This window comes from Rattus norvegicus, chromosome 8 (assembly GCF_036323735.1).
Source record: "Rattus norvegicus strain BN/NHsdMcwi chromosome 8, GRCr8, whole genome shotgun sequence".
Taxonomy (NCBI): domain Eukaryota; kingdom Metazoa; phylum Chordata; class Mammalia; order Rodentia; family Muridae; genus Rattus; species Rattus norvegicus.
The window spans coordinates 102,155,244-102,173,223 of record NC_086026.1 but is presented as its reverse complement, the minus strand read 5'-3'; the positions used below and the strand labels follow the sequence as shown (position 1 = coordinate 102,173,223).

Genomic DNA, 17,980 nt, shown 5'->3' with positions numbered 1-17,980 from the left:
CCAAAGGAAGTCAGGACAGGAACTCAAGCAGGTCAGGAAGCAGGAGCTGATGCAGAGGCCATGGAGGGATGTTACTTACTGGCTTGCTCTCCCTAACTTGCTCAACTTGCTCTCTTGTAGAACTCAAGAATTCCAGCCCAGGGACGGCACCACCCACAATGGGCTGTGTCCTCCCCACTTGATCACTAGTTAAGAAAATGCCTTACAGCTGAGTCTCATGGAGGCATTTTCTCAACTGAGACTCCTTTCTCTGTGATAATTGCAGCTCGTGTCGAGTTGACACACAAACCAGCCAGTACTGAAAGACTGCCGGGGTAGGGAAGACCCCCACTCAAATCTCGAGACAATGCAACCCCCAAGAACTCATGAGAAACCAGTCTTGATGTAATAAACAAGAGGTGTATTTGAGGAACCAGAGCTCTGGGGACGACATGTAATAAACAAGAGGTGTATTTGAGGAACCAGAGCTCTGGGGACGACACAGGAGACAGAGGAGTCGACCCCGAGCCCAATTAGGGGAAGGGATTTTTAGGGAAAATTACACAGGCAGTTGGCAACAGTCACACAAAACAATTTCATTGGTTTGTAACTTGGGCTCAGTTCAACTCTAGGCCACCCTCCTTCTGGGGCAAGCTGACCCTAATTCTCATTTTTCTCAGGACTGTTGAGTCAGGCCTTATCGAGGCCAGATGGTTTGTGGTGGCTATAGCCAGGCTACATCCCCAAAATAAGTTATGTTATTCTTTGCTGTGAGGTGCACTTGTCCTCACAGCAGGGTCAGTGGGGGATAGTTTAAAATCTTTATTCTTTCAGTACAAGATCTTTAGGTTTCCATTTTCTGCTTGTCACAGCCCTTCTTGTATCCATTCCCTCCATTCTCCATCATTGTCCATCAGTTACTCTCTGAAACTCTTCAGCTGACATCTTACCTCAAAGTCAGGAAATTTGCACCAAACAGAAAGGATTTCATACATACAAAGGGCAGTGTTTGAACCCATCAAGGCAACAGCTCCTTATGCAAATGTGAAACTGTGCTCCTACCGAACCCATCACCCCTTCTAAAATGAGGGACGGTCTTTGGACCAGTATCAGGCCTTCTGTGTGTTCTAAGTAGAACATTCTACAGAAATTTTTTAGAAGCTTTTTGAGGTAGTCATGGTTGGAGCCCTACATTTAGGAACTAGAGTCATTCTTTGGCAACAAGCAACTAGGGCTGCTATGTTCTTCAAGGCATTCATAACTGTTTAAAGTGAACTATGGACTAATGCCACTATGGCAATGGTCTGGCTTGCCACTTAGTTGATAGACTTTACCTCAAGGCACTGAAAGCACAAAGGAAATGCCTAATAACTGTCAATTAGAAAGTAAGCACACATGGCCCCCAATACTTTAACTCATTTAAAGGAAAGAACAAAGCTTAACACTGACAGAGGTTTAGCAGTATTTAACAAAGCTTTAAATATATTCCTCCCTCAGCATGCCGGGAATAGGCAGTTTCTTTTACTCAAAGGAGTATATTTTACCTAACATTATCTGAAAAACACCTAAATGTCAATTTATAGACTCAGGAGGTAAACTAACATAAACATGGTCAAAAGCTGCTACACAGCTAATAAAACCAAAAGTATCAGTTATGAGAATATTACTATGATGTGAGAATTACAGACAGTATGCAGGCTATGAATTCATAAAAATAGATAGACCCTTTGGTTATCCTTTAATATATAGTTGCACAGCACACATACTGCTAATTTTTTAAAGGAGAGAACTGCAGGGAAATTAATAGCTTCATTTGAAGGAAGATTCTTGACAGACATAGAAGTGGGAAACATGGTTATGTTTGCACTTCCCATCTGCTCTGCTGTGAAGAAAATGTTCTTACCAATCATATATAATGTTTTTAATTATAATGTGTTTATTTGGCAGAGAGGAGAACAGCTAGTTTCCAATATTTAGTAAAGCTTAAAACATTGATGTTTACCTCTTCCTTGAAAACAGCTAATGATGCTCATAAGGCAGGACATTCACTCATCAGTACCACCACCTAGAAACCAAGTAGCATTCAAGTTCTCTGAGTATATGTCAAAGCCACATATAGTATAATTTATTAACTAATTTTTAAAAAGAGTAAAGGATTTGAGAAAGGAGCATTTAACACAACGTTCTTCCTTTGTTTTTAAGGTTTTTATTGACATGGATGGATGTGTCTACGTACATGAGTGTATGACACATGCGTATAGGACCCATGGGGCACTGTAGAGGGATCCCCTGGAGCTGTAGCTATAGGTGAATGTGAGATACCATGTGAGGGCAGGAAATTGAATCCAGGTGCTCCAAAAGGGCAAGCAGTGAATTCACCCCTGTGACTTTTATTCTGTAAAGTTTGACTCTTAAACTGCCTTCCTAATACATAGCTATATTAGGTTGGTGTCATTTTCCTTGCAAGTTAACTTAAAGAGCTTAATTTATTTTGCAATGTAAAAAATGCCTTGCATAGTTACCAGATAAAAGTTGTACCATGGTTTGCTAAAATTTACGACATTTTATATGTTTTGCTAAGATTCTTTGTTTTAACTCTCTTTTCTTAATTCTTTGTGAATTTCACATCATGCACCCAAGTTCCACTCCTCTCCCTGCCCCTCCACATCTGCTCTGTACCCTTGGAGCCTCCTTCCCTAAACAAAACAAAACTCTCATGCGTGTCATGGTGTGTCACACAATATACCCTCTTGTCCAAATAGCTTCACTTGCACATGTTCATCGAAATGAGTCATTGGTCTGGTTCAAGGCCTCTGACTTTGGCACACTTTCAATATTGGATCATCACCAGGACTTCTCTTGGATATTCTACCACTACCCAATATCTCTACATGTCATGGAGATCCTAAAGCTTTAGTTTTGCAGGACCAGCCCCCAGGCCTCACACATTCAGGCAGTTCACAGATTGGGTAGATGCTTACGTGGGCTAACTAAAAGGCTCTGGACCTGAATGGTAGCGGAGTTGGTCTGCTTACCAACTTCTGTTGCTCATGCCCGACACCATCGCCAGCTCTACTGCACAGCTTAGGGGAAGTGTGGTGCAGGCTGCTCTCTCAAGTGCTGCACCCAGTGAGGGCAGGCAGCTCTCCAGTCATCATATCTTCAGGGCCAGGTGAGGGGCTGGACTATCTCTGCTCAGACTATGGACATGTGCAAGGCCCTAGGCAGCAAACCCAATTAGGGATATCTGCCTGGCCTTTGGTGATAGGGGCTATGGACATGGACATAGATCTGTGCTCCTGTAGAGCCACAGGCCCAGATGTGGTGCTCAGTGGCAATAAGGGCCAGGATTTACACATAGGCTTACGTGGCAGTGCAGGCTACTCACATTAGGATATTCTTCACGACCCTGGTGTCTCCTGTTCAGACTCTCTTTATAGCAAACAAATCACTTGTCTTCTCTTCATCTTCAATCCCTTCACCACCTATTGCTCACTTTTCGCTCTCCCATCACTCTACCATCGACTTGCTCATCTCCTGATACACCCAGGCCAGTGAGGGCTGGGCTTGGTCCACAGTGCTGTGTGACAAATGGCTGGGGAGGGTTCAGGCCCTTCATAACATTCTTAACTCCCTGGCACTTTAATAAAGTAATAACACCATTCATTCAAATATAAGGGGGTTTTCCAAATTTGCTTTTTTTTCAAGACAAAATCCAGACTTTACATTTCTTCCTGGATTTGCCATTCTCAGAAGTCATGGATCCTAATCAAGTTGTCTGGGAAATCCTCCCCACATCAGACTCACACACACACACACACACACACACACACACTCATTCCCACCATGATCACACAAAGGCAAACCATCATCCGTTCCTAAGACCAAAGTTTAACTAGAAACACTTATATGACTTTTCCAATAAGGATTAAAATTTAGTTCTGCGTGATCTGACCCTTTCAGAATTGCAGGTGCCCACTGTTTTTTGACAAGACTTTCCCCCGGGAGACAAATACACATATCTCCTCTACAATCTGACATAAAATTTCTAACTTCATTCTTCAAAGAACCAGAAAAAAAATCTAAAAATCAAAAAAAAATTCATTAGCATCTCCAAAGATCTCAAGCAGCAAAAGAAATTCTCCAAGAAAAAGAAAATGTCAAAACTATCACAGTACCTGATCTTAAGTTTTATTACAGAGCCTTAGGGGGGCAAAGCAGTATGGTCCTGGCAGAAAACATAAACAGTAATAGAATACAAGAAACAACCCAGAAATAAACCCACATAAGTATAGTGTTCGGTTTATGAGAAACATATCAAAATTTACAACAGGAAAAGCCACCCTTTTAGAAGTACTGGTAACACTCCCGAGTAAGGCACTGCCTATGGGAGACCTGGTAAAGGAGCAGTGTCAGTATCAAAAAATAAAGAGCCTTTATTGTAGATAGAAGAGAAGCCATTGAAATCTATGAGCACAGTGGTGGTGTCTGGAAACTCAGAGAAACAGCAGCTTGAAGCTACGGAAAATCAAAGCAAATAGCCACGCAGTTCCCTGACCTGGTGAGGGGAACAGACAGCCCACACTAAAGGACCAACAACCCTGATGAAAGAGACTTACAGTCCTCTCCTCCCCAGAACCCCCTCAGGGACAAGCCCGGAGGTGTCACAGTGCCTCACATTTAGTTGCAGGTGTTACTGAGATACTGTCCCCTCCAGTGAGATGACGGAGCAGTTGGAATCAGTGAAATCAGTGAAATCGTGAAGCTATGGCCAGAAGAAATTTACTGTTCAAAACCTGAGCTATCTACCCTTGAAGCCTGGGAACACAGGAAAGTCTTAAGCCAGGAATTCAACTCAACTCAACTGCTCTACCCCAAGTGTAGGGGACAGCCCAGGGAGATTAGTTGTGGATAACAGGAGAGTTGGACAAGCTATAAAGTGCAGGTGGCAGGAGACTAAACCCAGGCAGGGAAAGACAGATGGGGAGCTGGCGAAGCCCTCAGTGTCTGTGAGAAGACCAATCACTCAGAATTCGGAGCAAAAGGTCACGGATGTATAAACCTCTGAAGCCATTAATCTGTCCTCAGGTTCACTGCTAGAGTCCAGGAACGTGAAGTGGCAGCAGACTACTTGGCACGCACTGTAGCCTCTTTCTGGCCAAGCGATTAATGCTTAGTGGGTACTGAACATACAAAGCTAGGCCCTCTGCCTGTTCAGATCTCAGTGCTATGCTTGCTCTCCCTCCCCAACACAAACGCCTTCAATGTGCTTAGGAAACACTGCAGCTGAATGTTACCAACTGGAGTCACATTAAAGATGAAGGACTCCACCTGGCCATAAACAACTTGGCTTAATGTGGCCAGAAATGGCTCCTTTGTATGCAAAGAGAGCTGTAGGAGTGAAGAGAACAGGAGTCTCTAAGTTCAGCTCCCTGCACGCACTTGGCAGTCTCTAAGTGTTCAAAACATTCCAGCACCCCTCTTTCTGTTTTTGCTTTATTATATGCCTCACATTTACTTTTATTGTTCTTATATTTTAGAAATATTTTTAAAAGTTAGAAACTCAGGTTTTTGTTTTTATAGCCTATCCCACATTTGTGTAATTTTCTGTAGATGTTGTTCATATTTGGAGGTAATTTTTGTCTTTCCTAATTTCTTTCTTCCTCCCATTCTTCTTTCCCTTTCTGACTTCCAGTTTTGTTTTCTAGATTTACTGTATTTTAGTAGTATTTTGATCTTATCAATTTGACAATTGTAACTAAACATGAACAGAACATTGGTGTTCTTAACTCTTAAGCAAACATGCACACAAAGGGCCAGATTACTTCTAACACATGTATGCATGACTTCTATATCCATATTCATCTTTAGATAGTCGATCCAAACTAAAACCAACAAGGAATTCAGAGATATATCACATGAGCTTGACAAACATTTACAAAACATTTCATATAGCAGCTATAAAATACTGATACATACTCTATATATAATTTATAATACATACTCTCCTCTGCAAACTAAGGGCTCTGAAACAACATAGGCTACAGACCACATTTTAAACATTAAAAACTTGAATAATGTCTTTATCTTATCAGATTATAGTGTACCAAAACTGGAAATCAATGGATAGATAAACCGTAGACCTCAGACAGATGCTGAAAGACTAAAGACACCTGACAGAATAGTGAGTCATTGTAGAAAAGGGAAAAAAAATTCTAAGAGTGAAATAAAGATTAAAGCACAACTTACCAGAGTCTCTGAGCTGTAACTGAGGTTGTAATAACAGGTAATTTTATAGTTAAAATGCTTACATTAAAATTAGGAGACAGCTAAAATTATTCCTGCACATGTTGCTTAACAGTGTAGGTCATAAAACATAGCAAAGAGCATTAAGAAAGTAGAAATCATAGGTAAATATCCCATGGTGCTTCTCTAGAGAAAATGGTGAAAAATATTAAAACCAACCAGCATGCCTAATACAACTTACTCTTGACCAAAACCAAAATGAAAAGACAGGTGGCTGTGGTCACCTGACACTACGGTTCCTTCATGTAAACAGTTGCTGTTGGGCCCTGGACCTATGTCACCACCTATGGTGCCACAGTCAAACTGGCCATCAGGAAACTGTTTAAGACATCCTGCAATAAAAGGACTAATGTATGACAAAATAAAGTCAGAAGATCTAAAATACATAACTTAATGGTACAGGAATGTTAATTATACTAGTCATCATGGAGATCATCATAAAGCTTCCTGTAACCCAAAACAGAATCACATATGGCCCAGCTCTACCACACTGGGTATGAACCTGAAGCATCCAAGCAGCCTGTGGTCGAGGTACCTACACAAACACCTTGACTGAGGCACGATTGACACTAGCTGGCTTTAATTGGTAATAAAGAATTGTTACATAGTCAATGATTGGTCAAGGAGACCAAGGTGGGATTTTTAGATTGTGTAAGCAAAGGACTGAGAGGAAAGAAGAACCGACAGAATCACTATGACAGAAGAACAGAGAGATCAGACTTAAGGTAAGAATCAAGGTAAATGACCACAGGGGCCACTCCCTCATTTGTCTGGGGCAGCAAAGTTAAATATAGATCTAGAAACTGTAAACTAGGGATTCCCAGAGGGCAGTGTGTGCTAGCCACAGGGAGGTTCAGGAAGTGCCCAACCATTGAGCTATGTAGGCATATTAAAAATTAAGCTGACCCGTGTATCTTTCATTCACGATTCCAGAGAGCTCTGGCTGGTGGTTAGAAGCTCGATCACTGGACAGGAGCTCTAAGACTATTAACTATTCACCGCTACGATCAAGCCATGGAATCATACTCATTGCTTGTCAAAAATGATTTTATATATATTATAAGTATAATATATAGTAATATATAATGCTATATTACTATATAGTATATAATATGAACGGACATTTGGGTTATTTCCAGCCTCTGGCTATTATAAATAAGGCTGCTATAAACATAGTGGAGCATGTGTCCTTGATATATGTTGGAGCATCTTTTCCATGTATGCCCAGGACTGGTATAGCTGGGTCCTCAGGTAGTGCAATGTCCAATTTTCTGAGGAACCTCCAGACTGATTTCCAGAGTGGTTGTACCAGTTTGCAATCCCACCAACCATGGAGTGGTGTTCCCCTTTCTCCACATCCTCGTCAGCATCTACTGTCACCTGAGTGACAGTAGGTTACTTTATATATAATATACTATATACATACAATACAATATGTATTACATATATTCTGCAATATAATTCAGCCATTAAAAAGATACATGTCTTATGCTGGAAAATGTTAGAACTATAAATAAACATTCCAAATAAAATAAATGATTCTCCAAAGAACAAGTATTTCATTTTCTCTCATGTGGGAAACATTTTTAAATGACTTGAAAATGAAAAATATGACTTAAGAACTAAGAAAGATAAGTGAAGGGAAGAGGAGGAAGTATGGGAGGCCACTGGGGTAGAGTTAACTCAATCAAAAAAATGTCTTGCATGCGTGTGTGTGTGTGTGTGTGTGTGTGTGTGTGTGTGTGAAAATGCCATAATGAAACCCATTATTCACATCATAGCTACTAACTACTCACAATAGCCTTAAATTATGGAGTTCCAGAATTAGTGTATCTTCAACATAATAGAGTTTACAGAAAGATCATGAGAGAGTACTAAGAGGGCCATGAGCAATATTTTTATAGAGTATCAGGGGCCAACATTATGGCTCAGCAGGTAAGGGACTTACTTGCTGTAAAGTCTGATGACTTCACTTTACTCCCATGGACTCTTATGACGGAAGGGGAGAACCAACTCTCTGGAGTTGTCCATTGGCCCTCACAACTGATTACATTGGGTCTGAATATCTATAACAGTACCTCTTTTCAAGCCAGACCAAGTTTTAAATCTTCAGCAATAAATATGAAAACCACAGAAAACTGAGGCTGAAAGCTGCCACAGTTAAACCCTTGTCAGCTCTCTCCCAGGGACTCTGAGATGGACAGACACTGGTCCTCTGCAAGTGTCTGCTGAGGCCAGTCTTCTCCGTCCCCACAGCGGACAAGGCACATCAACGATGCTGTCCGCCATTAGTTTCCTTCCTCTTCCCAGAAGAAAGAGTAAGCATGTCATCAGCTACTTCTTTAGTTCTTTCTTGTTTTTGAATGTGTTTGGCTTATAAAGGCAATCGAAAAACTGTTAATAACTTCATGAATTTACATTTTATCCAACCTTCCAAAGAAATGTCTGCTCATGTGTGTTGGGCAGATGATGTTTTGAGGTTTTGAGGAAGGGTGATACCCAGAACCTCTCTCCCTGTCCATATCCTACGCAAGACTCTCAGGAGTTGTTCCTTCTCTTCTTGCTCTCCAGCGCACATCACTCAATACAGGTGACTGTGAGCTTCTCTTTTTCACGGACTCACAGTGACCCAACTCACTTCCTTCAACTCCCAATATGTGATAGGCAACTGCTTTATCAAGTCCTTAGATATTTGCCCATAATTTCATATCTTAGTCTTGACTTCTCACCATATAGGAATATACATGTCTTTTCCAGATGATGAACTATTATAAATATGAATTTTAAGCCACAGACTGAATAATAAAAAATTTAACAAATAATTGAGTGAATTTTACTATGTTTACTCCTTATTACAGAACATAGTCTGTCTCTAAAAAGATCCAAACGAAAGTAAAAAAAAAAAAACGGTGATGATGGTTTCACAAAAAAATAACAGTCATGTTGAGACATTTAAGGGATGTACCTATCTTCATTCCTCCAGAGCAGGGTTGAAACATTGTTAGATCAGTGTAATATAGGATCCAAGTTAGCAGTAAGGCTTTAATATGAAAATGTTTTTAAATAAGCTATTAGGCACTGGGAAATTTTGACTCATTAAATAATAGTTATTTGTTATGTTCCTGGTGCCCTGGGTTTCTTGAGTGAAAAACCATGCTATCTAGTTTTATGTTAACTTGACACATGCTATAGTTATTTGGGAAGAGGGATCCTCTTTTGAGAAAATGTGTCTCCCAGATTAACTGTGGGCAAACTTGTTGTTCACTTTCTTGATTAATTGATGTGGGAGGACACATCACTTTATGGATGGCATCACCCCTTGGCTGGTGGTCCTGGGTGCAGCCTGAGTGAGGCAGGAAAGCAGGAAAACAGCAGTTCTCCATGCCCCACCCCCTGCATCAATCCTTACTTCCAGATTTTTGCTTTGCGTTCCTTCCCTGACTTGCCTGAATGATGTGCTGACTAAAAATTGTAAGATGAAATAACCCCCCCCCCAAGAAAAAGCGTTTTAAAAGCTACTTTTTTTTGTTAACTGTACTTTTCATTTTCTCTCGGGGTAGAATAAGAAAGTGGTAACGCAATGTTGTAGATTTTGAGACCCATACAAGTGTCACATATGATCATCTTATCAAAGACAGGGAAGAGTCATCTCTCCCCACAATGTCTTCTCTACCCGGGCTCTAGTCACCTCTTCTTGTACTGATCTAATTTCCCCCATGTCTCTTTCTGACACTCTACTTCCCTTTCCTTCCTTCCCCTACTCCTTCTTGCTCCCTTATTAGCTCCCTAACTTCTGTGGATATTCTGACCGTAGCACACACATCTAAAGACAATAATTAACCTCTACCTACAAAAGAAAGCATGAAGTGCTTTGTTCTTGGTCTTCTACCTCTCACTCCAGATGATCCTTTCTAGCTACATCCATTTTCCTATAGATTTCTTCATTTTATTTTTCTTAAGAGCTGAATAACTTTTCATTATCTAAATGTATCACATTTTCATTATCCATTCGTCACTTGATGAGCGAGCTCCTAAGCTGTTTTCAAATTTTGGCTGTTATGAATAGTACAGCAATGAATATTGATAGGCAAGCTCCTGTGTAGTAAGATAAAGAGTCCTTTTGGTGTCCGTTTAAAAGGGACGTTGCGGGGTTGGGGATTTAGCTCAGTGGTAGAGCGCTTGCCTAGCGAGCACAAGGCCCTGGGTTCGGTCCCCAGCTCCGAAAAAAAGAAAAAAGAAAAAAAAAATAAAATAAAAGGGACGTTGCTAAATCTTGTGATAGACCTATTTTCAGCTCTTGGAGACACATCCACAGTTATTGTCACAGTGGGTGTACCAGTTTGCACCCTACCAGCAGCAAATCTGTAGCCACTTTCCCTGAGTCCTTGCAGGCATCTGTTTTGTTTGTTTTTTAACCTTGGCCATTTTGACTGGGCTAAGATGACTTTGCTTTCCTCTCACATCTAAGAATAGACTAGAAGAAAACCTAGCATAATGCCCTACTAAATGAATGTGGCCGTGAAATGACTCTTAATGAAATATTGCTATACCTCCAGATTATTGCACTACTCCGGTCTCATCGGAGAAACTTCTTCTTGTAGCAGATGGTAGTTAACAGAGATCTCTGCAACCAGACAGTGTGTAGAGGGAGAAATTTGAAGTGCCCTGCCATAAGTGAGACATGTTACAAGTTTACCATACCCCTCCCCTCAAGGTTCATAGATCTTCACTGTAGAGGAGGCAGAGAGAACGTGAGAGCCTGAGGCAGAGGACACTATCCAGGGAACAGCATTTTCCAGACATAATGGGACTGATGAGCATATGAACACACAACCCTTGACAGCAGGCATATGACCCAAAGGAGTTCAAGTCAAATGAAATCGCCTCACAAAAAACAGAAGGGGACACTAAGTACTGTTTTTAGCGAAGAAGCTCTTTGCTACTGATACCTGCAAGAGAGATAAATATCAGTGGTCTTTGGTGGAGTTGGCACCACGTCAACCACACCTCAGGGCAGACTTCATGTTTAAGAGTCATCTGCCAACAAAAATCTCTCTCTCCTTCTCTCTCTCTCTCTCTCTCTCTCTCTCTCTCTCTCTCTCTCTCTCTGTGTGTGTGTGTGTGTGTGTGTGTGCATGTGAATTGTTTTGTCTTCAGAATGGGAAAGCATATGGGTAAAGACAAGGATCAAAGAGTTGAAAGAAAAGAAAGAATATGATCAAAATATATTGTGTGAAATTCTCAAAAATAAGTAAAAACGTGGAAAAAAAGGAGTGGGAATAGGCTGGAGAGAGGAGGGTCATATTTGCTGTGAAAAGCAGACCGGGCATTAGGGCAGCAGCTGTTTGTCGTCTTACTTTTGGTATATGACTTACTGTTAGGTTCCTAAGCTGAGTGGAGAGCACTCCACACTCCCAGCTATCATGTACATGGACAGGCTGTCTGTGTAAAAGGTTAGACTACTGTGGATTGTGGAATTCAGCATCCATTAAACTTTGGTCCCCCAAGAAGTTTCTGTTTCTGTTAAGAATCTCAATTTGGCAAAACTTTATTCTTTGTACCTATAACTACGTGAAGCTTGTTTACTTATGTGAAGCTGTGTAGATATTAATCAAGTAAGAGTTCACGAACAGCAGAGCTAAATTTTGTTTTATGGAAACATTTGACAACTTGAATGCCAGATTATCCATTGGTCTCTACTCATATGAAAGACTGCACAAAGTCCTAATACATTTTAGTGTCATTGTGATCTATTTTAAATTTTATTTATTCAGTCAGCTATAAAAATAACTTATCTGTGTCTGGCATGACACAGATATAAAAATAAAGAGACTCATGAGTATAGTGTTAGATATAAAAATATCTGGCAGTAGAATTAACAGGAATGTAGTATATATACCTATTATTTTCTTTTTAACAATAAACTCTTTGTGCATGAGGGTACCCTGTAAAGACAATGTATATATTCTTCTTAATCATATGAGAGAGAAAAAACAAGAGAAATAATAAAGAACTATTCAAAAAGGGAAAAATTGATGAGTTTTGACAGAGGTGAGGATAATTTTATAAAGCAAATGATATATTTCCAGATAAGGTGCTTGCAGGCAATCTGCAATGCTAACTAGAGTTTTTTCTACTTTCACTACAGTATAGCAAATGTTCCATCAAAATGCCTGCAACACTTTTAGAGTTGTTTTTCTTTATGCTGGGAAGCGAGCACATGTGTGAGTTGTATTGACTAGGACTTCTTCACGTGATGTGAAAACAACACCCAAGCTCTGTGAAATGGGATCATTTCTTCCAGGCATTTACCTTCTCTGGAACTCAGTTTCCTCATATAAGCCATAATTATCTTATCAGATAATTATAATACACACACACACACACACACACACAACACACACACACACACACACACACACACGCTCACAGTCTCTAAAGTACACAGATGTGACTTTGTGCTATTATTTAATTGACTTTTCGCATAACCAAAGGTTTTATTTCTGATTCACTCAAAAAAGATTAGATCCATATGTATACACACCTACGCACACAGCTGAGCTGAGGACTGCAGAGAGGGTTTTAATTTAGTACAGAACAAAGCTCCTGACAGCAGAAGCTCCTGGTCTCTCTGTAATGAGGTAACAAAGCCCTCCATTTTGGGGACACACTGTCTAAGTGCACAGACAAAAACTAAAAGAGAACAGTGAGAAGAAAAGAGAAGAGAAAGCTGTGTTCCTCTTAAAGAATATCAAGTTCCATTTTTAAGCTCTAGTGCTGGTAAACACATTACATACTGCCTCTATCAGTGTGGGCTGACATATGGAGAAAAGATAATCAAAAGCTTAATACAGTAGATGACTAAACGCAATGGAATTTCAGTAAAGGACCTGGGGGTTGGAGGGGACATACATAAGTCCATGAATAAAAATGTTCCACTGAAGACTGAGTGAATTCTTGACAGAGGGAAGAGAGAGGCACACTCAGGGCATGAGGTGAAGTTCTGCTTTCTTACCAAACTAAAAATGTATTCAGGATGAAGATGTAGTATAGTGGGAAGATGGATCATAAGTCTAAAGAGGATAGAAAGATACAATTTTGAACCAGGAATAAATTGTGCTGGGATATAGAATGGTATCCCACATTCCTGGATAAAGATTTTAGTCAGATAATTGTTATAATATCAACTCGACTAAATTTAAAAATATTATAGTCAAGTAAGTACAGAGGACACAGCATTACAGAATAGAACAGAAAGATCATACACTTCTGTGCAGTTTATTTCAACTAACAACATATCACTAATTACCTTTCCAATATTGGCAAAATTGTAAAGTATAGTGAAATGAGAAAGAAAGGACTAGGGGAGCAAATTTTCTAGATATCTTGTGCTAACTGCCACATCTTGGGGTTATGGCAATCCATGCTGATATTTGTCATTAACATTTAAACTGTACTTTAGTCAGTAACTCTAGTCTTACATCCTAGAGAGCTGGTAACTCATGAGCACATTTCTCTTTAGATGCATGAAAGAATTTTGTCTGGAGAAAGGTATTTAATTTGATTTCAAGAATATACCAGTTCATATCTACAATGCTAAATTTTGTATTTTTGGTGGTCTAAATAGATGTACAATCTCTCTGTATTCCAGTATTTTACCAGCTCCCCATAGCTTCTTTGAGGTCTCCTTAATAAAGTTTGGGTATAAAAAGAAATCAATTTTCTTCACTGTCCAAGAGACGAGAAGGTTGAAATAAAGATACCAGCAGAGCCATGCACTCTTTGTAAGTCTGACAGTCAAATTCTCCTTTGCTTCTAGGAATGAATCCATTCAGTGTTTCCATTAATGCTTGGCTTTCCTTAGCCTTATTTAGTGGTTATATCTCTCTAGTCTGCTCTGAACTATTAGATGGATTTTTTTCCCATTTCCATGTCTTTGTGTGTCTTCACATGGGCTTCTAATAAGTACACTAATCATCACAACACTCTCTCTCTCTCTCTCTCTCTCTCTCTCTCTCTCTCTCTCAGCATTTAATTAGGACTTTGCTTACAATTTCACAGGATTTGTCCATGATCATTGTTGTATGAAGTATGGTAGCAGGCAGGCCACAGGAGCAGTTAGCTGAGAGTCTGCATCTCAATCTACCAGCAGGCGACAGAGAGGGGGAGAGGGAGAGGGAGAGAGAGGGAGAGGGAGAGGGAGGGAAATAAAGGGAGGGAGAGGGAGATGGAGAGGGAGAAAGAGAAAAGAGAGAGAGGAGAAACAGAGAGAAACAGAGAACACAGAAACAGAGATAGACACAAACAGAGAAGCAGGGGGAGGAGAACCTGACCTGTGTTTTTGAAACTTCAAAGCCTAATCCCCAATGACACAACTCCTCTATCAAGGCCATACCTCTTAATCCTTCCTAAACGATTCCACAAACTGTATACCAAATATGCAAATATATGAGGCAGTGGAGATCATTCTTATTCACATCATCACAGTCCCCTCCCCATAGTCATGTAGCTATATCATAATGCAAAGTACTTTCAGCCCAAGTTCAAAAGTCCCCACAGTTCTTTACAGTCACAGTACTGTTTAAAAGTCCTAAGGCTCTTCTGAGATTCATGAAAATTTCTTAACTAACCCACAGTAAAATCAAAATCAAACCATATGTTTCCAATATACAATGGCACAGGTCGTATACTTCCATACTAAATGAGAGAAGAGGGGGACAATATTGAGGGGGTAGTAGTGAGGACGTATTGGAGCAAAGCAAAACTGAAACCCAACATGGCACATTCCAATCCTGACTTAAATGGCTCTTTGGATTTCCTGTTCCTTCCAGCTTTATTAATTGTGACACATTTTTCTCTCTTGGGCTGTTTCTACACCTCATATGCATCTATCTCTTGGTAGGTATCATATTACTCTGGAATCCTCAATATCTTGGGGACCCCAACACAATACAAGGATCATCTTCACAGCTTCACACAATGGCACATCTAAGTCTCCGTGCAGGGACTCCTCGTCCAAGTTCCTGGCATCCATTTTCCTTAGCCCTGGGGAGAATTCCGGAGGTCCTTTACTCCAATATACTTGACTTTGAAGTCACAATTATGTGACTAAACTTAAATTCTTCTGCTTGCTTAGGCTGAAACCTAGCCTTCTCCAGAAATTTCATTTTTCCTAAGCTTTGTTTGAGTTGCAGATGGCATAGCCATCAATTTCTTATCTCTGAAACAGTGTCCAGAATGAGCTTTGCCTTTGCAAGAGTTGGAAGATTGGCTGCTATGCTGTCTAGGTCTGATAGCATCACTCTCTTTATTCCGTTTTGAATCAAGTCTTCATTTAAACATCATTTCTTCAAAGAAAGGAATTAACTCCAACATATATCTGTAGGTTCTCCTTTTTGCCTCAAGCTGTACATTTTGTGTTTCTCTTTGTCTTGCTTGCTCTTTTTCATTATAGATCTGCAAAAGAATTTTCACTAATAGCCACATGGAAGAGACATTAGGCTGTCTTGAAATCTCCTCTGTTGATGATATTAGTCCAAAATTCTTCAATTTAATCTCTAATAAAAATTTTGGACAAGGGCAGAAAGCTGTCACATTTATTGTCACAATATCACAAGAGTGATCTCTGATACTCTTACCCTCCAAAAGCTCTTGGCCTGGGATGACACGTTCCATATGGCTCTCTACATTACTGTCTTCTACGCTCCTAGTAGGACTGCCCATTTAGCCCTGTTTACAGAGTTCAACCACTCTTTTCGTCTAAAGTCCCAAAGTTGTTTGTATTCCTCCCCCAAACAGCATAATCAGGCCTGGCACAAAAAATTCTCAGTGCCTAGTAGCAACTTTGGTCATCCCAATTCTCTTACATATGAATTCTTATAAAAATAAATATCAGGTTACATACTTCTAACATTTAATGGTAAAGACTGAACACTATTACTCTAAAAAGAAAGAATCTGAGAAAAGCAAAAGATTATTAGGTCTAAGAAAAAACATAATCAAGCAAGGCAAATACCAAATCCTGCAGGTAGCTCTGTATGGAGCACATAACATAACCAACTGGACTCCTAAAGTCAACAATAGCCCAACTTGTTCATCTCTGAAGTCTGTTATACACACAGCTTTCTCTTAGGTGGAACCATTCCATAACCATAGCTGTCCTTGGTAGGTGTCTCCTGGTCCTGCCATCTCCAATATTCTGGGGTCCCACGGCAAATTAGGCCCTACTTTCACACTTTCACACAATGGGCTTTCAGGACCTCTTTGCAGGACCACCAATCTGGTCACACATTGCCTGTCCTTAGGCACTATGCAAGACTCCTTCAGTCTTGCATCCTTCACATCTATTAAATCAGTACCGCAAGGGCAATGGTGTCACCTTCTGTTGCTTTTCTAAGATGTAGCTCTGTCCACTTTGACCATAGCTGTGATGGTTTATATATGCTTGGCCTAGAGAATGGCACTATTGAAGGTGTAGCCTTGTTGGGATAGCTGTGTCATTGTGAATGTGGGCTTAAGACCCTCATCCTAGCTGCCTGGAAGTCAGTCTTCCACTAACACCCTTCAGATAAAGATGTAGAACTCTCAGCTGTGCCTGCACCATGCCTGCCTAAATGCTCCCATGCTCCCACCTTGATGATAATACACTGAAACTCTGAAGCTGTAAGCCAGCACTAATTAAATGTTGTCCTTTATAAGACTTGCCTTGGTTATGGTGTCTGCTCATGCAGTAAAACCCCAACTAAGACAACAGCCATGCCATCCTCTGTGTGGTGATCCTAGGGGAATATATACCTAAGTAGTGGCTTCCTAGAAGCAGAGACTGCCTCAGAATAGAATTTTTTCCCTTAAAATAAAACAAAACAAAAAAAATGAGGCTACCAAAGATGAATCCTCTAAGAGGTAGGGATTTGCTCTCAGGACATTTTTCCTGTTTTCCCAGTATATCACATGAGATTAAATTTGAATTAAGTTAGAGCACTTAGGTAGTATCCACTTGTAAACCATCAGTGTGAAGAGAAATAGCTCCATAAAGGATTTTGTCTGAGTGCCATGTGAAGAGAGGGAAAGCTCCTTGTTTTTATTTTTCTAACAGCAATAAACCTAAAATTGTAAGACCAAAGGCTATTAAGATAATTTTTCTTCATTTTCAATATATATATATATATATATATATATATATAATATCCAAGGCTATTAGAGTCATATCTCTTCATTTTCTGATATATTCAGAAAAGTAGCCAACTCACATACTCAAGCCAGTAAAAGATGGGGTGCATTGACATTAAGAACAACCATACTTGGCAATCCTTATTTCATCCCCCATGAATATGTATTTGAATCTTTCTATATTAATATAGCCTGTATCACATCTTCTCCACTCAATTACTACTGACACTTCCCCAACAAGTTTAATTTCCAACTTATCCTTAAACCCAAAGAAAGGTATAGTTCCCAACCCTCATCAAGGATAGGGAGTGGAGGCTGGAATCCGTGGATCAAACAGAGCTCCAACTGGATATCTCCCATTGCCAAATTAAGCTTCCAGTACTGGGAATGGGTTACATCTAACAGAGTTGTTATTCAAAGCGGTCCAGTGGGAATCCCTAAACAACCAAGACTGTTGCCACTCTTCATTCATGACAGTAAGGCCTTACTACTGAAGACAGTATGTGCACAGCTCCTTCAACACAGA

General features: G+C 40.1%; 1 pseudogene; it reads right to left on the bottom strand.

Moving 5' to 3' along the window:
• The window catches only part of Akr1b8-ps4 (aldo-keto reductase family 1, member B8, pseudogene 4), a 33,835-nt pseudogene extending 17,827 nt beyond the window's left edge, over nucleotides 1-16,008 (bottom strand).
• Between the last annotated feature and the right edge of the window lie 1,972 nt (nucleotides 16,009-17,980).